The sequence below is a fragment of the Melospiza melodia genome, chromosome 5 (assembly GCF_035770615.1).
Source record: "Melospiza melodia melodia isolate bMelMel2 chromosome 5, bMelMel2.pri, whole genome shotgun sequence".
In the NCBI taxonomy this organism is placed as follows: domain Eukaryota; kingdom Metazoa; phylum Chordata; class Aves; order Passeriformes; family Passerellidae; genus Melospiza; species Melospiza melodia.
Window position 1 is genome coordinate 76259041 of NC_086198.1, and position 16280 is coordinate 76275320.

The 16280-nt window shown below is 39.0% G+C and overlaps 1 protein-coding gene across 17 annotated transcripts in view; it reads right to left on the reverse strand.

The window, feature by feature from the left end:
• The window catches only part of ADD1 (adducin 1), a 64373-nt gene that overhangs the window by 37090 nt on the left and 11003 nt on the right, over positions 1–16280 (reverse strand). For 14 of the 17 annotated variants that reach the window (XM_063157469.1, XM_063157474.1, XM_063157475.1 and 11 more), the window contains exon 2: positions 8006–8354. The exons of the other annotated variants lie outside the window; for them this stretch is intronic. The gene's annotated coding sequence lies outside the window, so the exon portion shown is untranslated. The remainder of the gene's footprint in view (positions 1–8005; positions 8355–16280) is intronic. 17 annotated transcript variants of the gene reach the window in all.

Here is a 16280-nt window from a genome sequence, read left to right on the forward strand (position 1 = left end):
CAAAGAACAAAGAAAGTAAATAACAACTGTACTATTCACTAGACAACGTACTCAGTATCATGAACAATTATATTATTTTTTAGCAAATGTTCCCAATCTTATGCATCTTCAGAATTTCCTCTGTTCTTTGTTTTCAAGCAGGAAGAGACTATTTCATGAATAAGAACAGTTATTTCTCTAATTCTGAATGTGGGCACCAACATTTTGCTTTTTAACAGAGATAATACAAGTTAAATATGGGACTCTAAAATTTAGAGAAATCCAGCAACAAGTCTATATAACCAAAAGTATTGCATTTTATAGTTGTAATATCACACTTTAGTAACTGCAACAATAGTGAAAAAAGCAAACTGTGTTAGAGAACAAGGAAACAAACCCAGACTGATTCTATTGAAATCCACAGACTGTAACCAATCCTATTTTCACCTTCTCTAAAACACTGAAATCAGAGGCAAGGCACAATGGGAAGTGAGTGATCTCAAGGTTACAAAAGAAGCCAGGCTAAGCTGCTGTGTTAAGAGAACATTTAAGGACCTCCATGATGACTGCGCCAGGCTGGAAAACACAGTAATTGCTGTGTAGCTTTCCCAAAGCCAAACGAAGCAGGTGGCTGGGAAAAGCCAGAGCAGCTTCAGGACAGGCAAATCATGCCAGACCAACCCGATCACCTGCAACAAAATAACAGTTTCTGTCAGCCACGGCAGAGCTGCAGATACTGTCTAACAAACTTCAGGGAGGCCTTCGCCGCTGGTTCCCACAGAGCTCTCGCAGACAAACCCGAACGACGGCGGCTGGCGGCCGGCGAAAACAGGCAGGAACCGGCCCACAGGGTGCCACACAAGGTGCCAGTCAATGGTTTAACCCAGGCTGGCAGCCTGGCACAAGGGGGAATCCCCAGAAAATGATGCTGGGACTCACACTTCTCAACATCCCCACAAATACCCTGGATGACAAGAGTGTGAGCACTGTCCCCAGGTTTGCTGGTGACCCCACACTGGGCAGTGAGGTGCACATGCCAGCAGGGAAAGCCATCTCACAGAGCAGGACAGGCTGGAACAGGGAGCTGCCAAGAGGAATGTGGAGTTCACAGGGACAAGTGCAAGGTCCTGCAGCAGTGATGACACCAAAGAGCCTGGCACAGGCTGGGATCCTTTGCTGAGGGGGGGCTGAACAGGGCCCAGCAGTGGAGCTCTGCAGCAGTGACAGCACATCAGATGCTGCCATGCACCCACAGGGACACCACCAGCAGAGATGAGAGATGTCACCATCCCAAACCACCAAGAGCTTGTCAGGCCCACCTGGAGCACTCCTGTGTGCAGCTGTGGTCACACAGCTCAAAAAAAGGAACAGATGGACTGGAGAGGGCCCAAATGAAAGCCACGAAGATGAGCAAAGACTGTAGATCCTACTCTATGAGGAAAGCCTAAATGAGGAGTTAGGTCCTCTCCCTTCTCCCTGAAGAAGAAAATGCTTGCATCATCACACTTTCCCAGAATTTTAAGGCTGGCTACAAAATGGACGGAGGATCTCTCTTCACAAGGAGCCATATGGAGAGGACACAGGGTAACAGGTGTAGTTTGCACCAGAAAAGGTTTCACCTTGATATAGGAAAGACAATTTTTACACTGAGAACAGTCACTAGAATGTTCTCACCAGGAAAATGGTGGAATCTCCATCAACTGGAGATAGTCAAGACACAACAGGGCAGGGTGCTGGATAATCCCACTTAGGCTACGTTTCCCACAACAGGTTGGCTCAGATGACCCTTTTGAGATCCCTTTTAACCTGGGCTTATGTTTTATGTTCTATGATTCTTAGCAAAAGGCCACATAAGATTAATGCCAGAATGGACAGATTCAGCGGGGATATTTGTTAAAGACAGCTGTCTAAATTCTGCGGAAGTTTCAGTATATATGGGTCAGAACTCATAATTCAGTCCTTGCAAACAAGAGAGAATAAAATCATTAAAATCAATTTAAAAGCTAAAACACAGAGAGGTTATTTCCTTGCTTTTAATAAAGGATTTAAAAGTCCAAAAGTATCAAACTTTTAGAAACAGTAATCATTGAACTCTCCTCCCTGACCTGGAAAAGCATTGTATCCCTGAGAGTGGGCACTGCAGGAAGCTGAGAAGGACGCACAGGGAGGAGCAGGGCAGCACACTCTGCTGCTCTTCCCCTCACTGCAAGGTACAGCTGCAGCCTGTGCTCACCATTGATACAACTTTCCTGTTAAACCCTAACATGATTTATTAATTTATGAGGGAAAGATCAAATTTCCAAGAGCTCATTCCAAGTTAATTAAAATGGTAAGGAGTCCAAATCTAAAAATCAAAATTATTATTTAAAAAATAAAGATTAAAAAAATCCTCTTCAAACTGTTAACTTATATCTCCTGTTGACAAGGTACCTGGTTGCTTACCAGCCTTTTAACTTCACCTTTTCCACTCTTTTCTTTCTCCAATTTTTCTGCTAAGGAATTTATGAAAAAAACAACAGAACTGCCATTTCTAGCATCAAAAGATTTTGTGAAAAACTAACAGTTTCAAACCTACTTATTAACTCAACATCAAAATTACCTTTCTTTCACTTCCTTGACTCAGAGACTTATCTACTAGCTCCATACGTTTCTCATACAGCACTTCTGGAAGTGTTCATTGCATAAATTCATGAAAGATTAGGGAAAGTGATAACAGAAAACAAAATGTCACACTGTTCATAAAACACAAAGCAACTCTCTAAATAAGTATCTTAAGCCACAGACACCTAAGCTTTTCTGCTGAAACTCTAAGAGTTTCACAAATGTATCACAAAATGTGCATACATATGCCAAATCAGGAATTTCACCAGTGTCTTTTACATTTCTTCAGGCACAGAGAGCAAGTATGGATTCTGCCCAGCAATAATTCCTTACAGTTCAGTGAAAAACACGGGCTTCAGTGTTATTGCTCAGAGCAGTCCCGTGGCTTTCAGATAAATTTATTTCATTAAGTTACTGCAACACTGAGATTAAAACCTGCACTTAAAGAGCCCTCCCAAAATGAGTCCTTATAATTACACTGCCAAATACTACTGAAGCTGAATTGCCTGCAATTTTACTGCAGAAATCTGATTCCCAATTCAAGTAAGTTTCTTGATTCTGTGGTTTTTACTTAATGATAGTGTAATATCACAAACTCATTTTAACACAGCTAATGCAAAGGAGTACAAATGGAGACAAAAATTACACCAGAAATACTCAATGCTGAAAAGGCAAAATTTGAAGGGAATTCAGGATCTGTCACAGATCACTACACAGAAATTGCCAAGATTCTCCTGTGGCCAGGTGTTCCACTGTAATAGCAAAATCAATGAAAAACAGAAGTAGAAAAATTACCTTCCCTAACTTCAAACCCCCCCCCCATTACTAAAATATTATTTCACCCATTTCAATAATAGACATGAAGTATCAGAGTTCACAGAAGGCTACAAAAACAATCTGGAGAGTAGAAGTGTAACTTGCAGGACTGGTAGCTTGGCATATTCAGTGAACCAGAAAAATGAACTGGTCACAGAGGTGACAGGGCCTTTCAGTCCTGCTAACAAAAGTATGGAGACATGTAACACTTGGGAGTGAATAACAGACACATTTGCCCTTGAACAGAGATGGAAATTTCCTAACCACATATATACAATACTAATGAAATAGTCTACTAACAAACTATTTCACATATATACAATACTGAAATTTCCAGAAATGGAAATTTCCTAGCCACATATATACAATACAATACCATTTTTATACAATACTCAGTATTGTATTTTATACAATACTCAGTATTGTATAAAAACTATTTTTTTTAGCTTTAAAAACCTTTGTATAACCCATGTTTTCATGGATTTTAATACTTGTATAACCCATATTTTAATACAACTTCCAGAACTCCTTCTACTACCTGTCTGCACTGAGATCGGAATCTGCTCTGAAAACTATGACCCTGCCCTTCCTTCTTCAGCTTTAGGAAAAATAAGTTCCACAGGCACAATATGTTCATGTTATTTGCAGCTTCCAATGCATTTCCAGTTTTCCAACACCTTTTTTTTTTTTTTATAGCACCTTCCTGTGCTGGTAGGCTGCTGACAGCTGGAGACTGAATGTCAGACTCAGAGACAGAACCAAAAATCCTCCTTAATCCTTCTCCTACGCTCAGGTCAAACTGATCAGACTTGCTATCAGGACAGGTCTTCTGTCAGAACAGGTAGAATAACTCTTCTTATTTTTTAACTATCTTCAGTAGCACAAAATGCAAATTCCTGAATCATTCAGGAATACCTTACCCAAGAAATTTCAGCTACAAAAGCTACAAAAGTTTCAAAATACCTGAGCAGGTCTCTCTTGGCTTCTTTGATGCATTCAGCAGTTCACTCCATGGAAACTGACTTGTTCAGGTTAATGCTTTTTAAATGTTAAGTTTAACAGCCTGTATAATAAAAAGGGTTGCACTGGAAACACCATCACTCTATGCCTTATTGACAATTTTTTGAACAAAAAACATTGGTGCCAAGTATTTTTCCAGCCTGCTTTATTGGGACAATAAAATTCACCACTGATGCCACAGAGACTCAGCTACACACACTGAACAGAACTGCACGAGAGTGAGTCAAGTCACTAATTCACACTTTCATCCTCTACTTGTGTAGAAAGCACCAAGACAACATAAAATTAAAATATTTTTCACATCATTAAAATTCATGGATGGTGGCAGCAGTACGAGAAACTAAATGGATATTTATTTTTGCTATCAAGGTCACTAGTCCATACAAATAAAGAGGTTTAACCCAAATACTGCTTATTTTTAGGTTTCTGTGAACCCACATGCACTTCCCAAGCCTCACACCAAACACACCAATAAGCCACTGCCCTGAGATTTTTGAACCCAGGTCAAATCAGATCACCAGCTTTCCAAGGGCAGGGCCCCAGCTTTATCCAAGAAGCAAAGCTTGGTCAGCATGTCTGACCCAAAAATGAACACTGGCCTTAAACTGAAGTTATAAAAGCTGCTAGACTTCTAATTCCAAGACTGGATTTGTAAAAAGACACAAATGAACAAATAAGTTGCTTAAAGAAATGCACTGAAGCGAAATTGGATGTTCAATCTGCCAATGTAATAATCAGGTAAGAAAATGTCTATAATTTCCACGTACAATAATCTGAACTCAGGTTTTCTTAGGAAACAACAGCCTTAAAGCCATGGAAGTCCCCAGGTTCCCTAAGAGTACTCCACATAGCCCCAAAGCCATCTGCACTTACCAGAGGACAATCCAATGCTGCTTCAGAGGGATGGGCAGCGGCTGCACCTGTGGCTTTGGACAGCAGTGAGAACTAGGCAGGACCTGTGAGTGAGGACAGGGCTTTACCTTGTCCCCTGTAAACCTGGGGGTGCCTCTGTCACAGCACAGGCTCTTCCCACAGCAATGGGGAGGCTGCAGCACTGCATGAGAACTGTGCAGGTCAGAAGCAGTTTCAGCAGAAGGCAGAAGACTCCAGAGCCCCTTTGAACACTGCACACAGTTTAGAGCTGGCTAAAACAAGCTGCTGTAGGTTCAGTAACAAAGTAGATAATAAGCAAAATGAATGAGCTCCTCCACTATGCAATGTGACCACAGTAGCACTGTTTCACTTTACCCATAAGGTTTTATAATTTTTCTCATAGTATTACCTATACAGCACTCCTTTTAAATAAAGGGGACAGGACATTCTAAAATAAGATGTGAAAATATAATTTTATTTACATGTTTGTTAGGTTTTTCAACAAGGTCATACTAGATCAGTCTCTAGGGAAAAAACAGATCTCAAAATTATACCCAATGCTATCACAAATACAAAAAAACCTGGAAAACTTATGTTTAAAATGTAAAGTAACTATAATGCTCACCATTGTCAAAATTTCAAAAAGCACTGTGAATAACAAAAGTTCCTACAAATGACAGAAGAACTTAAAACTCATTTTTCAGCAGGAATAGATACTTCTCTGATACCTTAAAAATGTAAGAAAATTCAGTAACTTTAAGTATTCACACCTAAAATATCAGTATCACAATGCATAAAGGGTCAACTGAAAGCAGCAGTGCTCAGGCACAGCGGCCCCATTCTGGCCAGGATCCAGTTATTTTCATGGAGACTGAATAGCAAGAGATCCGATTTCTGAAGCCTGTTGGCAATGAACAGAGCAATGTCATTTAACCCTTTGAATTACTCTGCAACAGTAACTTCTTCCAGAACAGCTGGATGACATTTGGTGACTTTATTTATTTATTTATTGACAGGGAAGAGAAAAGTAGTTAGACTCTTTTTCCCTCAGTTACATACAAACAGTAAAAACATCACCTTCGACTTGGTAAAACTACAGTTTCACTTTGTGCAAGCATGAGAGCTATTTTATGGGTTTGGTTGGGTTTTTTAAATGTTCATTTAGGTTAAAAACTGAAAAAATTTCTGAATCTGGAATGAAGAATCTGTTGACTTAGTCATTTGGACACTACCCTCTGGAACACAAGATGTCCTGGGATAAACTCTTAAACTGATCAGATACAAAAACCTCAAACCAGATCATTTTAGATTTAAATACAATTGTAGTGACAATGTTAGAGCAAATTTAAAAGTTCTGTATTCCAAGGGTTCAAGTCAGCCATAGAATTTATCAGAGTGTTAAGGGGAATCCCACACTACAGTCTGAGGATACAAACCCCACAGACAGTAACAGTGAAGGGGGCTTGCCCAAAATCCCTCTGAACTGTCTATGGCCACACAGGAACACAGGCACCAAGACTCAGCTTGTTTATCTCACCTCTAATATGGAAAAGATCACACCTAAATGAAAAATTTTCCATTTATTATTACTGGTAAGAAGCTGAAGCTGGAATGTTTAAAAAAGGTGAGTATGAAAAGATTCTGTGTGGGGTTTGATCCACAAGACATCTGAGTCTAGACCTACTGGAGTTAATAAATAAAGACTGAAGTTTTGGGGTGTTTTTAATTAAGAAAGTCTATTAACAAACTGAAATGTTAAAATTCAAGCCCATGAATTGTCAGATTTTGCTTTTCAGTTTGCTCTGATTGTGGGTTTTATGAAAGAGTTTTGAAAAAAAAGATTGCAAAATTTAAATATTCTACTTCAATTTCTTCATTCACCAGAAATTATTAGACCTTAATAACAGCTCTTTCTTAAGCTCTTATACATCCTGATTTGGAGACAAGACATCCTATTCAAGCAAGGGCAAACAAAAAGTGCATAAGCAAATCAGTTTTGCTTTCCAGGCTGAAAAAGTATTAGTGTGTTCCTTACATATAGCAACAGTGTCACTGAAGTTAGGTTGTACAAAATGACAGCTAATTCTGTGATGGTAAGGCTTCACAATCATTAAACCTGCTTGAGTTTTTCTCTGCTCCTGCTCTGAGATACAGTTTTGGAACAAAATAAAAGTTACCTGCCTATCCATCAACAGTGATGATTAGTTTTCAGAGATTTTGACTTACACCCCCACCCTTTTGCCATTTTTACTTGAATCAGAGGTAGACTAAACCTGCCCTTTTTAAACAATATTCCATGTTGTTGATGGATTTGTGAGGTGAGGACATCACAAATTTTAAGTATACTCTAGCAGCACTTGTTGCTACTCAAAATATTATTATGTAATAACCCCTTAGCATCAAATTTAAGAATCATTTAATTACATTTAAAAATGTAATTTCTTTACATTTTTCAGGAAATGTTAACGCGGTTCTAAAGACTTAGTGTGGCTGTTCCAAAACGTTAGGAAAGCACACAGGGAAGGATGAAGAGGCTAAGTAACAGAATGTGCCACCACCTGGAAACTGCCAAAAGGAGAAATTCAAGTTTCTTGATGAATTCATGACTGATATGCCCACAACTTCAGAGATCCTACAGCACATGCCTCACAAGTAAAAACCCTGCATTATTATGATTAGTTAGCTGGTTAGTTGAGATTTTTGAGATGGAACTAACCTGAATATTCATTACTAGATGCATGAATTCTGCCAATTTTTTCTGGTAGAGCATCCAAGCAACTCAGAAATTGCTGCATGATTAGAGTGTGCAGGCATTATGCTGGAACCAGCAAGTTTCATATATAAGCAGCACAAATGTTGTGGATGGGTATGTTATCAGATCAAGCAAGAAGACAGTGAATCCAAGCACATAAATAAAGTAGAAGCTTAATATTAGAAAACTAGAGATTTCAAGCAGGCTTGAATGCGGCAGATAAAGGCAGCAGAGATGTTGAATTTTTCATTACTTTCTCCTTCATGTTCAACTTGGGTTCTTCTGAGTGACACTCCCCAGTTCTTTTATAGCACTTCCCAGTTTTGATGGGGGAGGGAGAGAAAGACAGAAAATTACACAAATTAGGACAAAATTTATTCTCTTAACACAGTAGAATTGGACAGTTTTAAAAAGCCTATACACAAGAGGCAACAGATATCTTTGAAGCATGCAAAGCTAAGTATTAATCTTGACATAAACCTTCCATGTGAGATTTTATACTGCACTTGCACATAAAGGCAATTTTGAAATGTGAACCTCACATATGCATTGTCGTTCTATTTCCAAACAGACAGCTAACAGTCAGGGCTATTCAAACTCAAAAAAATTATTTTGCATAGTGCTTAATTGGATATTTGTAAATCCTTCAGGTAGCTGGAAAATTTTAGGAAAACAGTGGTTACACCATCTTTTATCAGCAAACATTTCTGGAGAGTATTTAAAATACATGCCCTATACAATGGATATTAGCACTATCTTCATAGAAGTCCCAGAAGTGACGGTAAGACAAAGTTCATGTCATTGCACAGCTCCCAAAACCAAGAGCACTCTCTTTTCCATCTCAGAATGTTCCTGATGACTTTAACCTACAGATTAAAACATATCAACTATGAATTAAAGTGTTACTAGAAGCCATTTTCCTGCATTAGATTGTTCTTCTTTCCATCTTAGGAAATAGCATGTCAATAAACCCCTACGAACTCTATTTTAGGAGCAGCTTATCTGTGTTTTTCTTTTTCACAGGCAAGTGTGAATGTGCTCCCCGCCCAAAAATTAAGCAGTTTCCTACTTCTGGGTAAACCTCAAGGGTCATGTACACCCACGTGGTAACAGATGAAACCCCATGAGAAAACCATCTTCCTGACTGTGCTCTCCCTTGTCAGGCAAGTATTACTCAACTGAACATGGCTGCATAAATTAACATCATGTAAACCCAGAATTTCTCTTCCAGCTCAGATTCTCATTGTTTGCACCTGGCAGTGGCAAAAAGATGTTATTTACTCTCCTCTGCAGGGTTTCAGAGTTATATCTGAAGAGAAAAGCAGCAGTCCAGTTTCTCCAGTCACTGCAAACCATGTAAACACGGTATTTATTGGCCATTTTAGTGAAGCCACTTTCAGAATCAGAACCAGCCCAGACCTGAACATTTCAGGAATCTCAGCCATTCTCACACTTTCTATTAGATCATCTTCTTTACTTTTGAAGCAGGACCTTCCTGCAGAGGGTTACGTTCCTTGGTTGAAGTTTGAACAGAAGAAAGCAGCATGCACAAAACACAGAAGGACAGGCACCAAGCATGGCCCAGGGTTCTGTTTGCACTGCAGGAGGACAAGGAGCAGAACTGGCTGTCGAGCTCACACACCACAGCCCAGGTAAACTGACAGCAACTCATCCTCTGCTGGTATAGAGGCTGCCTTCCCTGAAGAGGCCAGGCTGGAAGCATTTACATTTTGGGTGTTTTCAGCCATGACCCCAAAACCCCAGGAGAGGCACATCAGCTCTCCCTCCTCTCTTCCACACACACAGCTTTGAGAGCACCAGTCCCAAGCACACCAGGCCACTGTTAGGGTTCATCCCCAAACATTACCTAAAGACAGCATGCACACCATTTTGCACAGCTTTAATGTTCTACAAAACTAATTTTAAATTGTTACTAAACCCAAAAGAACCAAACTGAAACTGTGCTTCTGGGCATCGTGCACTTACTGAACTCAAGTCCCAGTGCAAAACATGAAAGGCTCCTGTTTGAAACATCACCTACTTCCAGATTATGGATGGATAATGTTCATTTTAAAGACTATCTCTAGGCAGGGATTATTTTAGTTGACAAACATTTGAAGATTAATAGGAAAAAAAACAGTGTTTTTAAATATCAATCTTGTTATTGGTTGTCTAAAACAAACTCCACTGGCTATATCACCTTTATTGTTCTTTATTCAGATCCCTATCCAAGCAACAGCAACTCCATCCACAGACAGGATGTACTCTCATCCTTCAACCTTACCACCACCAATACCTAGAAAACTTCTAAAAATACAGTACCAGTACTCCTGTTTATGTTTGACTAGTAGTGACTTTTCCCCACTGTGTTCTAAAAACCACACCCTGCCAGCATAGGGCTTATAATTCCAGAAACAGAAATTTAAGTTAAAAATAATGAACATCAAGGATACAAAGATGTGTCAAATCAGTTGGGAGTCAGATCCTGAATAATTCACACAGCACTAAGTACTTTCATTCCCGACCCAAGCTGTAAAATGAACTCTTTCTAGAAACCCAACTGCTGCTGTTTTATTGCCAAAATACGTATGTGCAGTTCTTTCAAGTTCACTGAGAGGCTACTGGCATCAAAAATTGCAAAGCACCATGACATGTATGCAGCATTCAAAGCCAGAACTCTAAACCCAGCTTTTAAAGCGATTTCCCGAACAGCGTGCAGCTGGATTCAGGCCAGCAACTTCTGCCCATGTGAAGCCCAAGTGATCTCAACAAAACCTTAGAAATTGGTAAGCAGCTCTCCAAGGAGAGGAGCCAAACAACTGTGCCAAATGGAAACAATAATCACTTGCATTAAAGCTGAACTGTGGTATTTGTTTTTACAACAGCTGTATTTTATATGTAGAAAAATCCACTCCATAAGTCTTTCTTTCCATGTAGTCTAAGGGCACCGTGCTCTCTCCAGAGCACAGTATTACCTTCACTCTTCCTTGTGGGAAGCCATCTCCACACTGAGCTGGCCACAAGGCTGAGGCTGCACATCTGTGTGTGTGGCCATGCTGGGAGCTGCCACCACACAGAGCAGGGGAGGGAACATGAAAACAAGCCCTGCCAATCCAAACCTGCAATCACATCTGCTCAACACAAGCTCTTGCCCTCAAGGGATTTCCATAGGATCTAACACATCCACAAACTTAAGTGCATATTAGGCCCCAAGCAACTCCCACTTTGGCAGAGCTGTTCAGTAACAAAGCATCTAACAAAGCTTATGAAACACAACAGAAATATTTCCAAAATGTATTCTGTAGGGCCCCATGATTAACGGCATTTACTATCCCATTTTGAACAGTTACCTTTCTATGCATATCCAGAAACCAGCATACTCTATGAAGTCTGTCCCAGAAGTCCCCACACAGGATATATATAATGTACACTGGCCATTCAACTTCACCTTCTTTGAAGGTAGAAATTAGAATATTCAGATCTTACAGCTTTTCTCTTTATTTTTTAACCAAAACAAGCTCAGCAATTCTATTGTTCAAATATAAAGTCTGATGTTTATTCAGTTAACTGCCCTGATTTCATTAGGAAGAGATTCTGTAGTGTTCTTTTCTGTATACAAGGACTTTCTGTAGCTGTCAGAGTCAAAACCATTTAGGGTTTTATAAGCAAACGTCAAAACTTTGTCTAAAGGGGCAAAAACTGTCAAACTCATGCTAATGGTTTAACTCTCAAAATATCCTGATTAACTACTGCCTGCGTGCAGTTTTAAGAACAGAATAACACACACACACTTGCAGCAATGTAACAATTTATTCTTTACACCATGAAAAGTTACATATGTTCTAACATTCCAAGCATAGCTGATATAAAATGTATAATCTTATTTTGCACTGTGCTAAGCTCTTGACTGTAACAATACTTCATAGCAGAAAGTCCCATGGGCTAAGATAGAATGTGACTTTTTAAAAGTGTGCAAACATAATACATGTAAAAAAATCCTACAGAAATCCCTAGTGTAAGGCAATCCAGATTTCTAAACCTGTTTCTGACCTCACTGGATCAACATACTTTTCTATTTACTTCAGTTTTTCTCATCTGTCTTCTCCAAACTAAACCAACCTTCATTTTCTCCCCTTCGTCATATTTGCTCACTATTTTACTTCCTATTAGTACCAGACACTACAGAATTTCATAAATCTATCAGCTAACAACAGACAGATAATACTTCATCTCCCCCCTTTTAGTCTCCTGAACCTCTATCAACCTTGATAAAATTCAGATGGCTTTATGAAGATATGCAATGACACACAATAGCAATATATCTCACCAGCTTAAATTATTCTTACTTATAGGTCTCTGATCAACATTACCCCTGAACTTTCCTGATGTCATCCTTAAGTTCCCTGCTCTCCTCCAAGTCTCAAGCAAGCTATACAAGGCTTATATTAACTTGTTTCCATTCTCAAATTAACTTGTTTCCATTTTCTAAAATTTCATAACCAAAAGAGAAACTGATGGCAACAAAAGCCAAAGCACCCATTGTGCGGTAACTGCTCTCTCTGTGTCTCCCTGCTGCAAATCCCTTCTGTGCAGGTGCTGCAGAGCACCCTCCCCACAAGCACACCCCAGCTGCTCCCAGGGACTCTGATGGAAGCCAGCAAGCCCTGGCAAGGAGATACACACACTGTTCTTTGGGAGAAGAGAGGGAAATGAGATTTGTCTGATTCATCCTCCAAAGATCAAACTGCATAGCAACATGAACCTTCCCTTTATAAAACAGTCAGCTTTTATTTTTTTGTGAGGTACAGTGTCAACATGAAAAATTACCTCTAAGGACAGTCACTTTTTTAAAAAGTGACACCAGCTAACAAGACATAATATTAAAAAAAGTTGATATGACTCTCATGAAATAAGAGACCAAAATGCCAGATCTAAACACACTGCTGAAAACACAAATGAGACATTATTCCAACATTGACTGCATCCTTTCTAGAACTAGCTGTAGCATAGGCCACATCTGCAGGGATTGCTATTCTAGAGCACACAATAAATAAAAGATTACTTCAGTTTAAGACAATTGAGCAATACTCCACTTCAATTTTGACAGATAAAAGGACTAAAAAGAAAAAAAGTCTAGAAATTAATATACAGCCAGCTTTCTGTATATGAATTTTTAGAATTTTTTTCTTTTTAGTCCTTTTTCTTCTATCTGATGTTTAATAGTATATTATTAGTTAACAAACATATTACCTGGTTCACTAGAAGCAGGAAACTGTTAAGTTTCCAATGTCATATGCCTTAAACAAATTAGAAGAAAAGAATTGTTTGACTTTTCAGTAATTATTTCTATTACTCCAAGGCAATAACACTATTTATTTTAATCTGACACCTTTTCAGTTACCATGACAAATCCAATACAGTCTAATTTTAAAACATGCTTCAAGAATAAAAAGTCAAGATAATCACTTGTAGAGTTTTCTTATAGTACACACATTAATACATTCTTTCAAAATTTATAAACAAATTCTCCTCCTTAGAAGAGCCTTGAGATGACACCTGCTAAGTCATCCATGCTCTGGAGACTACTGACTAACAGTTTCAGACTTTGGGACTTTTCTTTTAATACCTGCGACTCTCTAGTCCACACCAGTTCCACAATAAATGACAAGACAGAATGTCTAAATAATAAAACAGGTTAAATGGAATTTACTCAATATTCACATAACAATGAACACTTACTCAAGCTTTAAAGTATTAACTATTCTTTAACTGTCAATCACTGTTCTCCCAAAATTGTATTTAGGGATGTAACTTAGCTAGCACTAACACTTAAACACATGCAAAGTACCATTTATGTCACTGACATTATACCCATGTCATTATTTACCATTCACACTAATTACTGTGTGTAAATACAGCAGTTTAAAGGGATCTGGTTCTTAGTCTTCTACATTAGTTTTGAAAATATCAGAATACTGTTAAATTTATGAATCAAGAAAAATCCTCTTAGCACACAGAGAGGGCTAGGCACTGCTTTGGCAATTATTTAGACCAAAAAATCAACAGGAAATTCAACCAACAGCTGAAGGGAAGTCAATAAAAACGTTAGGCACAGTCAGGAAGGAACCTTTCAAACATCATTAAATTTCTAACCTGTCCTATCCAAACCACTTTCCATGCTTGAACTTCCTTCCTAAAATGAAGCTTTCTAGATGAACATTTAGAACATATAAGTAACAGAGATGGAGTAGAGAAAAATACAAACCAGTTACTGTATTTCTGCACATACAAAAACCACATCCAGTAATACAAGCTGCTGATATAGATAAAACAATTGCTCAAATGAGTGTTCACAAGTTCCCTCCTGGGTCTGAAATACCTCAGCAGGAATTAAATCATGATTGAACATGTCTTAACAATTGAATAAATTAGAAAAATATTGCAACCTCAGGCAACATAAATTTCTCAATTTGCCAGTTAGTGTTCTTCTGTCAGGGAGAAGACAGCAGAACCCTTTTCTTTGTCAAGTGTCCTTTACAACCATCATTTTCTAAAAGGCAGAGATATAGGACTGTCTCTCATTACTGCAACAGCACAATGCTTCCTCAAAAAATAATGTTTCAAATTTATTAGATGGCCAGTCTTAGGACAATACACAGGAACAACAGGGCAACACACAGCAACAAGGTCTAGGGTGTTTTCTCTACATCAACCCTTCAGCTTGCACCAATGGGAGTTATTTTTAAGCAGCTCAAAGGAGGATTTTCAGAGAAATATGAAGACAATGACATAGCTGAGCACATGCTGTGGGCAGCTCCCTTCAATCACACAGGACAGAAGCAGCAGAAAACAATACAGGATTCATTACAAAATCTATCGAACTATGCTGCATTGACTTGGGGTTTCTTAAGGCAAAACTCAATACATAGGCACTAGAAAAAACACAATGTAGCATATTCTATGAAACAATATTTGACACATCCTACTTGTCTAACAGTTCTTATCCCCTGATATCAGCATTTCTATACCTCAGAGTGCAACTGGTGCACTTGTCCAGGAAAGAGACCTCCCATGTACCCACAGGTGTCAGGGCAGTATCTGGTCAAGTTCTTGTACCATCTTTAGTTAAAGACAGGAATTGTGGGAACAAATGGATATTCTGGGTCAAGCAGTTCAAATCCCAAGGTAGGGTGGAAAATGACATGACATCCCCTCCCCCCCTTACATAAGCTAAGCAGCTCCACCTTAAAGACAGCCTTGTTCCACTACTCCTAAGGGAAGGCTGTTGCAGACTCCTATGCCTCCGTTGCTTAGGAACCATCTTTTCTAATTTCCAGATTAGGTTTGTTCTTGGACAGTTTATACCCATTTGTTCTTACACCTCAACCATAAAAAGCTCTTTTTATCCACCTGTGTTGTTTCACTTGTTTTTATGAAGAGCAACCTCTTCCATGATTTGTTTCCCCAGATCAAACACAACACTGTCTGAGTTCCAGGAATTAGTCCCTGGATCTCCTTTAGTCCTTTTTACTTGATGGTGGCTTATAGGAATTATGTGCAGCTTTTAAAGTAAGCTTTCACCAGTACCAGAAAAAGTTAATATCCCTTTACTTTAAAGAAAAATATTAGCAGGGCAACAACAGTGTACTTGTTATCCTAATACTGATCTCCATTGCTAACTCTGAGAGGTCTGTCATCCTGAAGTGTTACAATTCTTTTCATGCTCTTTGATACAACTCCTTTTCCTACTGGTCATATCTTAAGGTCTCACCTTTGTTTCTGTTCTGTGCAAAACCTTCTTCTCTATTGGTGATGACTGACAACTGATGAAGATCATGAGATTGGCACGAGAAGTAGGAATGGATAAATGATTTAAATGAAAATACTAAATCTCAAAACTGGTCCTGACAAATTCCACTGCTTACACAGTTCCAACACATCATCCACTGGTCATCAAGTTCTATCCATACCTGACACACCCTGTCACCAATCAACATCAACTGTCACAAAAACATCCCTCTGATTTTTACATGGAATCATTCTGCACATTATATGGCTTCGAAGCTACAAGGGGTGAGCTCTAGCCATGTATCCTCTCCAAGAAGTCAGGGATCTCACAAAAAGAGCTGTTGGATTCCTCTGACAAATCTTCCTCCGGTGGGAGCTGTGTCACTTCATACCCTTTTGTCTTAGCTCCACACAGAACAGCTTTTCATTCTAAATTTAAACAAATCTCTGC